Source organism: Phacochoerus africanus, chromosome 6, assembly GCF_016906955.1.
Source record: "Phacochoerus africanus isolate WHEZ1 chromosome 6, ROS_Pafr_v1, whole genome shotgun sequence".
Classification (NCBI taxonomy): Eukaryota; Metazoa; Chordata; class Mammalia; order Artiodactyla; family Suidae; genus Phacochoerus; species Phacochoerus africanus.
The window spans coordinates 96,655,722-96,664,658 of record NC_062549.1 but is presented as its reverse complement, the minus strand read 5'-3'; positions in this window follow the sequence as shown (position 1 = coordinate 96,664,658).

Genomic DNA, 8,937 nt, shown 5'->3' with positions numbered 1-8,937 from the left:
AACCCACAGCAAATATAATCCTCAATGGGGAAAAACTGAAAGCTTTCTCACTCAAATCTGGAACAAGACAGGGATGCCCACTCTCACCACTGCTCTTCAACATAGTTTTGGAAGTCCTAGCCACACCAATCAGACAAACAAAAGAAATAAAAGGCATCCATATAGGAAGAGAAGAGATAAAACTGTCAATGTATGCAGACACCATGACACTATACATAGAAAACCCGAAGGACTCAACCCCAAAACTCAACCCCAAATTACTTGAACTGATTAATAAATTCAGCAAAGTTGCAGGCTATAAGATTAACATTCAGAAGTCAGTCGCACTTCTGTATACCAGCAATGAATATTAGAAAAGGAATACAAAAATACAATACCTTTTAAAATTGCACGCCACAAAATCAAATACCTCGGAATACACCTGACCAAGGAGGTAAAGGACTTATATGCCGAGAACTACAAAACTTTAATCAAGGAAATCAAAGAAGATGTAAAGAAATGGAAAGATATCCCATGTTCATGGATTGGAAAAATCAATACTGTAAAAATGGCCATACTACCCAAAGCAATCTACAGATTCAATGCAATCCCTATCAAATTACCCATGACATTTTTCACAGAACTAGAACAAACAATCCAAAAATGTATATGGAACAACAAAAGACCCAGAATCGCCAAAGCAATCCTGAGAAACAAAAACCAAGCAGGAGGCATAACTCTCCCAGACTTCAAGAAATACTACAAAGCCACAGTCATCAAAACAGTCTGGTACTGGTATCAAAACAGACAGACAGACCAATGGAAGAGAATAGAGAACTGGAAATACACCCGGACACCTATGGTCAATTAATCTTTGACAAGGGAGGCAAGAACATAAAATGGGAAAAAGAAAGTCTATTCAGCAAGCATTGCTGGGAAACCTGAACAGCTGCATGCAAAGCAATGAAACTAGAACACACCCTCACACCATGCACACAAATAAACTCAAAATGGCTGAAAGACTTAAATATACGACAGGACACCATCAAACTCCTAGAAGAGAACAAAGGCAAAACACTCTCTGACATCAACATCATGAATATTTTCTCAGGTCAGTCTCCCAAAGCAATCGAAATTAGAGCAAAAATAAACCCATGGGACTGAATCAAACTGACAAGCTTTTGCACAGCAAAGGAAACCCAAAAGAAAACAAAAAGACAGCTTACAGAATGGGAGAAAATAGTTTCAAATGATGCAACGGACAAGGGCTTAATCTCTAGAATATATAAGCAACTTATACAACTCAACAGCAAAAAAAGCCAATCAACCAATGGAAAAATGGGCAAAAGTCCTGAATAGACTGTTCTCCAAGGAAGATATGCAGATGGTCAGCAAACACATGAAAAAATGCTCAACATCGCTGATCATAAGAGAAATGCAAATCAAAACAACCAGGAGATACCACTTCACACCAGTCAGAATGGCCATCATTAATAAGTCCACAAATAACAAGTGCTGGAGGAGGTGTGGAGAAAAGGGAACCCTCCTGCACTGTTGGTGGGAACGTCAACTGGTACAGCCACTATGGAGAACAGTTTGGAGATACCTTAGAAGTCTATACATAGAACTTCTGTATGACCCTGCAATCCCACTCTTGGGCATCTATCCGGACAAAACTCTACTTAAAAGAGACACGTGCACCCGCATGTTCATTGCAGCACTATTCACAATAGCCAGGACATGGAAACAACCCAAATGTCCATCGACAGATGATTGGATTCGGAAGATGTGGTATAAATACACAATGGAATACTACTCAGCCCTAAAAAAGAATGGCATAATGCCATTTGCAGCAACATGGATGGAACTAGAGACTCTCATACTGAGTGAAATGAGCCAGAAAGACAAAGACAAATACCATATGGTATCACTAATAACTGGAATCTAATATCCAGCACAAATGAACATCTCCTTAGAAAAGAAAATCATGGACTTGGAGAAGAGACTTGTGGCTGCCTGATGGGAGACGGAGGGAGTGGGAGGGATCGGGAGGTTGGGCTTATCAGACACAACTTGGAATAGATTTACAAGGAGATCCTGCTGAGTAGCATTGAGAACTATGTCTAGATACTCATATTGCAACAGAAAAAAAGGGTGGGGGAAAAATGTATACATGTAAGGATAACCTGACCCCTTTGCTGTACAGTGGGAAAAAAATAAATTATAAAAAAAATCATACTATCCTCTAAATTAAAAAAAAAAAAGATTCCTCAAGGGTTTCTATAGTAAAATAAAAAATATCAGGTACATCTAGTACATTTTCTTATTCTCAGGGAAGCCAGTGGACACTTCCCAGACATTAGAACAGTTTGGTTTCAGGTCTAGAAAGGCCTGGGTGAGGTAAAGTGTGTTGGATGAGTTCAGGAAATGGGTCATCCCTAGCTGACTGTTTGCTATGTACCAAGTCATTTCAGTTTTTGAGGACTTAGTTTTCCCACCTGTGAACAAAAGCCTCAAGATCTTCCCTTCCCCACCTCCCCATTCTACTGGGTATGTGTTTAGGAACCCTAAGAAGTCATTTTGGTGGATTAGACCCATGTATTTTGTTCCTCCTCCTACATTAGTGGCAGGCACAGTCAAGGAATCTCTTGTGAAGAGGGAAGCACTTTCCCATGTTTTTCTGTTTTCATTTCAACTTGAAGCCCAGATAAATATTGACTTATCTTTAATCTTCATTGGCTTTTTAAAAATTGTAAAAGTGAGACAGACAGTACTTTATTAAATTCTAGTAATACACAGTGTATGCAACAAAATGAAAAAAGCCCTGTTGGCTCCATTGCTATTTCCTAGAGTTGCATTGTCAACCAAGTATGGCGAGTCCTTTCAGATCGTTTTTCATACAAATATTTATATACATAGTCTCAATTTTTTTTAAGACTAAAGTGTGTAAGAGTTAATGCATTACTCTTTTTACTTAGCATTGTATCATGGCCATCTTTCCATGTGAAGTAAATTTTGTCATAGGAAAATTTGGACTTCTCCTGAAACATAGAAAATCCTTTATTATAAATGAAAACACTTTAAAAACCACATTGGATTCAAACCTACAGAGTTAAAGTATCACCATTAGGCCATTCTTCTACTTTTCTCTACTCTTTGGCTTCCTTCTCTGGAAAATACTTCCACACATGTTTAAGGAAAATTATGGACTCTTTTAAACATCATATAGAACAGGGTTAAACCAACTAGTGGAGATGTAAATAGGGCCAAGGAGATGCCTCAAGCCTTAGCCCAAAGTCAATGCTGTACCTGCCATCTGCCCACTCAGGCAAGACTTTGCCTAATGCATCTTCACCACAAGAGGGGAATTTGATTTTGATTTATATGTGTTAAATCTATTCTTAGCTTGCAAGAAAACCTCCTGATGTCAGAAACACAGAATGGCTTTGGTATTTATGCTGTGCCAGTAAGTAGGAAGTTCAAGGATCTTTCTAATGTATTCTTTTGACATGAAATACAGAATGAACTGCCAGAGTGAAACCAAGACTCCCAGACTGACTCCTCTCCTTCTGTCCCTGGTGATGGATTCTGCTCCACTGTCACTTGTCTTTTTATTTGTCAAATGTCAAGAGCAAGCCAAGGGAGCCTGATGAGAAGTGTGTCTGAGAAGAAAATGTGTGGAAATTAACAGTGACACTTCTAAGTCCTTGTTGAGAGGAGCTGAACCAAAATATCTCTAAACGTGTAGACATCATTATCAAATATGAGTCCTTGTTTTGGAAAGAATAGGATCTGGATTAGGAACATTTTTAGAATGTAATTAAACAGGATGGATTAAAGTGTCTTAAAAAATCAGTGCCACAGAACTGTCTTTGTCAGCTTCCTTGTATTGTCTTAATACTGGAGGTGAATACATGAATCAATCTGGTGAATCCTAAAGAAATGAAAGCTTTTTTTCAATGGGATGGAGAATGATTTCTTGTCTCTGATCCAGCAATAAAAGTGATATTCTAAAAAAAAAAAAAAGTACAAAGAAAACACTTCAGCTGCTTCAGTTTCCCCTGAGGACTGGAGCTAGAACTGAGAGAGTTAGAAGGGGAAACTGCCACTTTTCGTTCCAACACCTTTTTACTGTTTGATTTGATTTTAGCCGGGAGATGTTTTGTTTCCATTGTTTGAAGTTTTATTGAAGCATAGTTGGTTTACAATGCAGTGATCACTTCTGCTGTACAGTAAGGTGATTCAGTTGTACATGCGCACACATCCCTTCTCCTTGAGGTTCCTTTCCCACATGGATTGTCACAGAATATGGGGACGATGTTAGCAGGTCCCTGTTGGCCAATCATTCCCTATACCTCAGTGAGCATATGCCCACCCCAAACCCCCAGTCCATCCCTCCGCCCTCCCCTGTGCCCCTGGGTAACCATAAGTTTGCCCTCAAAGTCTGTGAGTCGGTTTCTCTTCGGCAACTGAGCTCCCTTGTGTCCTTTCTTAAGATCCACATATAAGTGATGCCATATGATGGTTGTCGTTCCCTGTCTGACTAACCATGAATCTTGGGAAGCACAAATACACACAAGCATCTTTGCACGGGGCTAACCCATCCACCCATACCAGTGGCCTCCTCTCCCCTCTCACCTACCCTAGAGCTTTGCTCTCTTGTTGGCCACCGACGTTTTCTGGTTACTCCTCTCCCTCCTGCTCTAAGAGGTAGCTCTTGGGTCTGAGAGCCTATGTGGTTTCAGTCCAGTATCTCTCATCCCTCCATCCCATACGTGTCGAGGACTTAGCTACACTTGCCACTCCTCCTCGGTGCCACATCTCTTTTATACTTCATCCCACGGCAAGCCGGCTTCAGACCCACCTTTCCACCAAAGGCTCTCCTGCTAAAGTGTATCACAGCTTTCTGTCAGGTCAATCGGGTCCTCTGTTTTCATCTTTTGAGACGTCTTCCCTGTACTTTGACACATTAATCATCCCATCTTCCTTTAAACTTTCTATTTGGAGGTTCCCATGGCAGCCATTGGTTCCACCACCCCTGCACTAGGTCTGTCTTCTTTTTGGTCTGAACTTCTACACACCAGGTGGGGCTACCTGGGCCCTGGGCGCTGGACGTTCCCACTCTATGCCTTGCCCCGTCATAATCCCAACGACTCCTGAGGTTTCAGCCATCACAAATAAGAGGATGACTCACAGTCTGCATTTGCCTCCCAGAACTCACTTTGGACTTAAATATCCCCTTGCCACGGGACATCTCTATTCAAATATCCTCCAAGGGTCCAAAAACTGATCATCTTCCTACAAATTATTCGAATCTCCAGTATTATGAATCTAGACATTAGAATAACGCAGGAACTGAAGTTCTTCTGATGTTTTGTCCCTCCACTACATGCTGCTTACCCAAGCAAACACCCACTCATGCCAGCTTGAGGGCCTAAATGTTTCTGGAATCCATTTCAGCCCGTCCATGCAAACTACCATGGCCCTAATTCAGGGCCTCCTCATCGCTTGCTCAGTTATTACCACACCTTCCTAACTTCTCTCTCTCCCCAAGTCTTGTTTCTGTCAAAGGCACCTTCCGCATTGCCGGTTGGACCAACCCACTGAAAACTCAATCCTGACTATGTCACATGCGTACTTAACATATTTTAACCTTCAAGGATCAGTCCCCCATCCGAGACACTGCCCTTCCTTCCCCTCCAGCCTCATTCCTTATGACTCCACGCCTTGAACTAGGGGCTGTTGCCATAGCTAAGGTCTCAGGATTTGTCTAACACATCGCCCTTACCTCTCCTCAGTGCATTTAGTCATTATTTCAACCTGGCTGATGACTACACGACTCTCAACAAAGCCATCACTTCAGTGAAAAGCCCTGCCCCCGGGACAGGGGTGCCCCCTGGGAGTCTCCAGAGACATTCGGCGCTTGGCTTCTCCCATCATCCGCAGCGTGTGCCCTGTCCATTCACCTGATTCGCCTTCAGGCTGCAGGCTTGGAACAGGGGGCCTGCATCTCCCCTCTCCACCTTTGGGACACACAGCCCAAGACCTGCACCACCTTAGGTGCTGAATGAATATTGGTGGAATAAAGAAATAATGGTAAGTTCCTAAATTGTCTAATCGTACAGGAGCTTCACAGCCATCTTGTGAGTTCGGGAACGAAGAAACGTTTCTCACCTCTGCTCTAGGAACTCGAAAAAAATCTCATGTAACTATGCACCGCCTTCTATGCCCTCCTCCTTCCCACACACCACCCCTCACTGCCCACTGCCCACTCGATACCTTTGTGTTATTGACGTGGATACAGGGGGGACCTAAAGGAAAACCAGAAGCACCAGGTGGATGAACACCAGGAAGGACAGGACATCATTTGCAGAAGAAAACTGATGAACTGGACATGGGATGGGTTTGTCAAGAGAGGCAAAAATAGCAAACACTGTGTTTTTCTGAAGAGTTGAAAGGGGTGGGTGAGGGGCAAAGACTGGAGAGACAGAAAGATGAGGATGGGAGGGAAGGGGAGATGGTCAAAAATAAATTATAGGCCACTTCCCTGCAGAGATGAATACAATTTTGCGGATATAAAAGAATTTAAAACTATTTTATTGCAATATAATTCTAGTTTGCTATTTTTAAAGAAATAGCAATAGGATTTAATTTAAAATCCAGTTCTTTTTGGTTTTTTACAACTTCAGATTAGTATTTTTTTTAATGCAATCTGTGCTGAATGAAGACAGAACTAGAAAGTTCAGCTTTCTTCCAAGTATATGCTATGAAGTTTTGTTCAGCTCTTTAGAACCTAAGGTGCAAGTTTCATTCACATCTTGAATTAAGTAACTACCCCAAGACTCAGCCAGGCACCTTAGTCTACCATTAGCTGAACTGCTGAACTTGCAGAGCAAAGGAGTGGGAATCACTCTAAACACTATTGTATATACAGTACTTGTGAATGTTCTTAGAAATCTGGTGGACAGAGGTCGTAAAGGCTACTCAGAATTCAGAAATCCTGTGTCCTCAGGGGATAGGCAGGCTTTGCACATCTTCACATCCAAAGCAGCATGGGGAGTCTTCTTGTGGGTAAGGATGAAGGCATTGTCACAGCAGTGGCCGTATTGTTGCTGTAGCTTGGATTCAGAGTCAGTCTCTGGCCAGGGAACTTCCATACGCAATGGATGCGGACAAACCAGACACTCTGGAGCCTCCATTGCTGATGCAGGGCCCACCATGGACCAGTGAAATCTTATGCCAGAGACCAGGGAGGAGCTAGAAGCCTGGTTAGATCATCCCACTGGAACAGCACAACATAAGTCCAGTACTGTGCACTGCACCATGAGAGCTGTTAGGGAACTACCGTAAAAATCCACTTGAGGCATTCCCATTGTGATCAGTGGGTTAAAAACCCAACATAGTGTCCATTCAGTGGGTTAAGGATCCAGCATTGCTGCAAGCTGTGGTGCAGATCACAGATCAGCTCAGATCTGGCGTTGCTGTGGCTGCAATTCCAATTTGACCCCTAGCCTGGGAATTTCCATATGCTGCAGGTAAGGCGCTAAAAAAAAAAAATTGTCAAAGGTCTACAAAGGCAACACAAGTGGGAATCCAGAGGCATAAATAGTCAGAATGGACCCTGATACAATCCACTTTGATTCCACTAATACCATCAGAGAGACTTCAAATCTATATGAGATTTATATACTTTTAATAACCCTGGCATGTCTTACAATAGCCAATGATGTGAGGAGATAAATAAGAGACTCTTTTTTATGGAAAGGAAGAAAAACTCCCTGGACTATGCAGGGTAGATTGGACAATTACAGTACATTATTTGGATAGGTTTACTACCTCAGTACCATATCATTTGGTTTTACAACTGCTTAGCAATTAGAGATTAGAAGGGTGGAACTTAACTGCTGTTGTGCCACTGACAGACTAATTTATTGTTTCTAATTTATTGGAGTGAGATTAGAATTTCTGGATTGCATCTTCTACTCAGCATATAGTTTTGGGGTGTTTACTATGTGCCAGACTCTTTGTTGGCTGCAGGGGATACAATGGAAGATACACCAAGAAATATCCCTGGCCCCTGGAATATATTCTCATGGGAGACATAAGCCAAAATAAATAAACTAAGGAGTTCTCTTGTAGCACAACAGGTTAAGGATCTGGCACTGGCACTGCAGGAGCTCAGGTCACTGCAGTGGTGTGGGTTCAATCCTTGGCCCAGGAATTTCCACAGGCTGCAAGCATAGCCAAAAATAAATAAATAAATAAAAATATAAATAAATAAATATGATATATATATGTGTGTATATATATATATATACTTACAAATAAGTCAAATAATATCTAAGCATAATAATGTGTTCTGAATCTTAGCTATTCCATTGTCAGGTGGGCCAAAAGTCATGTGGGCCCTGGGCCATAATAATACAGTAATGTTTTTAAGAAGATCCAACAAAAATTGCATCCTATTCAATTGTATCAAGAGTTGTATCAAGAACTTAATTGAAGTGAATTCAAACATGCAATGTGTTCACTCTCCTAAATACCCCAAATATCTGTGGTTTAAGTTATACCACAAGAAACCTGCATTCTTGGGTGGCATTAACTCTGCAAATAACCATCTTCGCTATGTTGTTTTCTCATGTTATGCTTTTATTTTGTTTTAAACAGAATTTGCTCTAAGAAATAAACATATGGAGTTCCCATTGTGGCATAGTGCATTAAGGATCCAGTACAGCTGTGGCACAGGTTGCAAATGTGGCTCAGATTCAGTCCCTGGCCCAGGAACTTCCATATGCCATGGGTGTGGCCAGAAAAGGAGAAACAAAAAAAGAAAGAAAGAAGTATATGAAAACTATATGCTATAATAATGCTGTTGATAATTTCTATGAAAATTCAGTGTGATCGATTTATTTTCAATTTAAACCTAAGTAATTCCACTACTCTGTTTGGCATTCACTG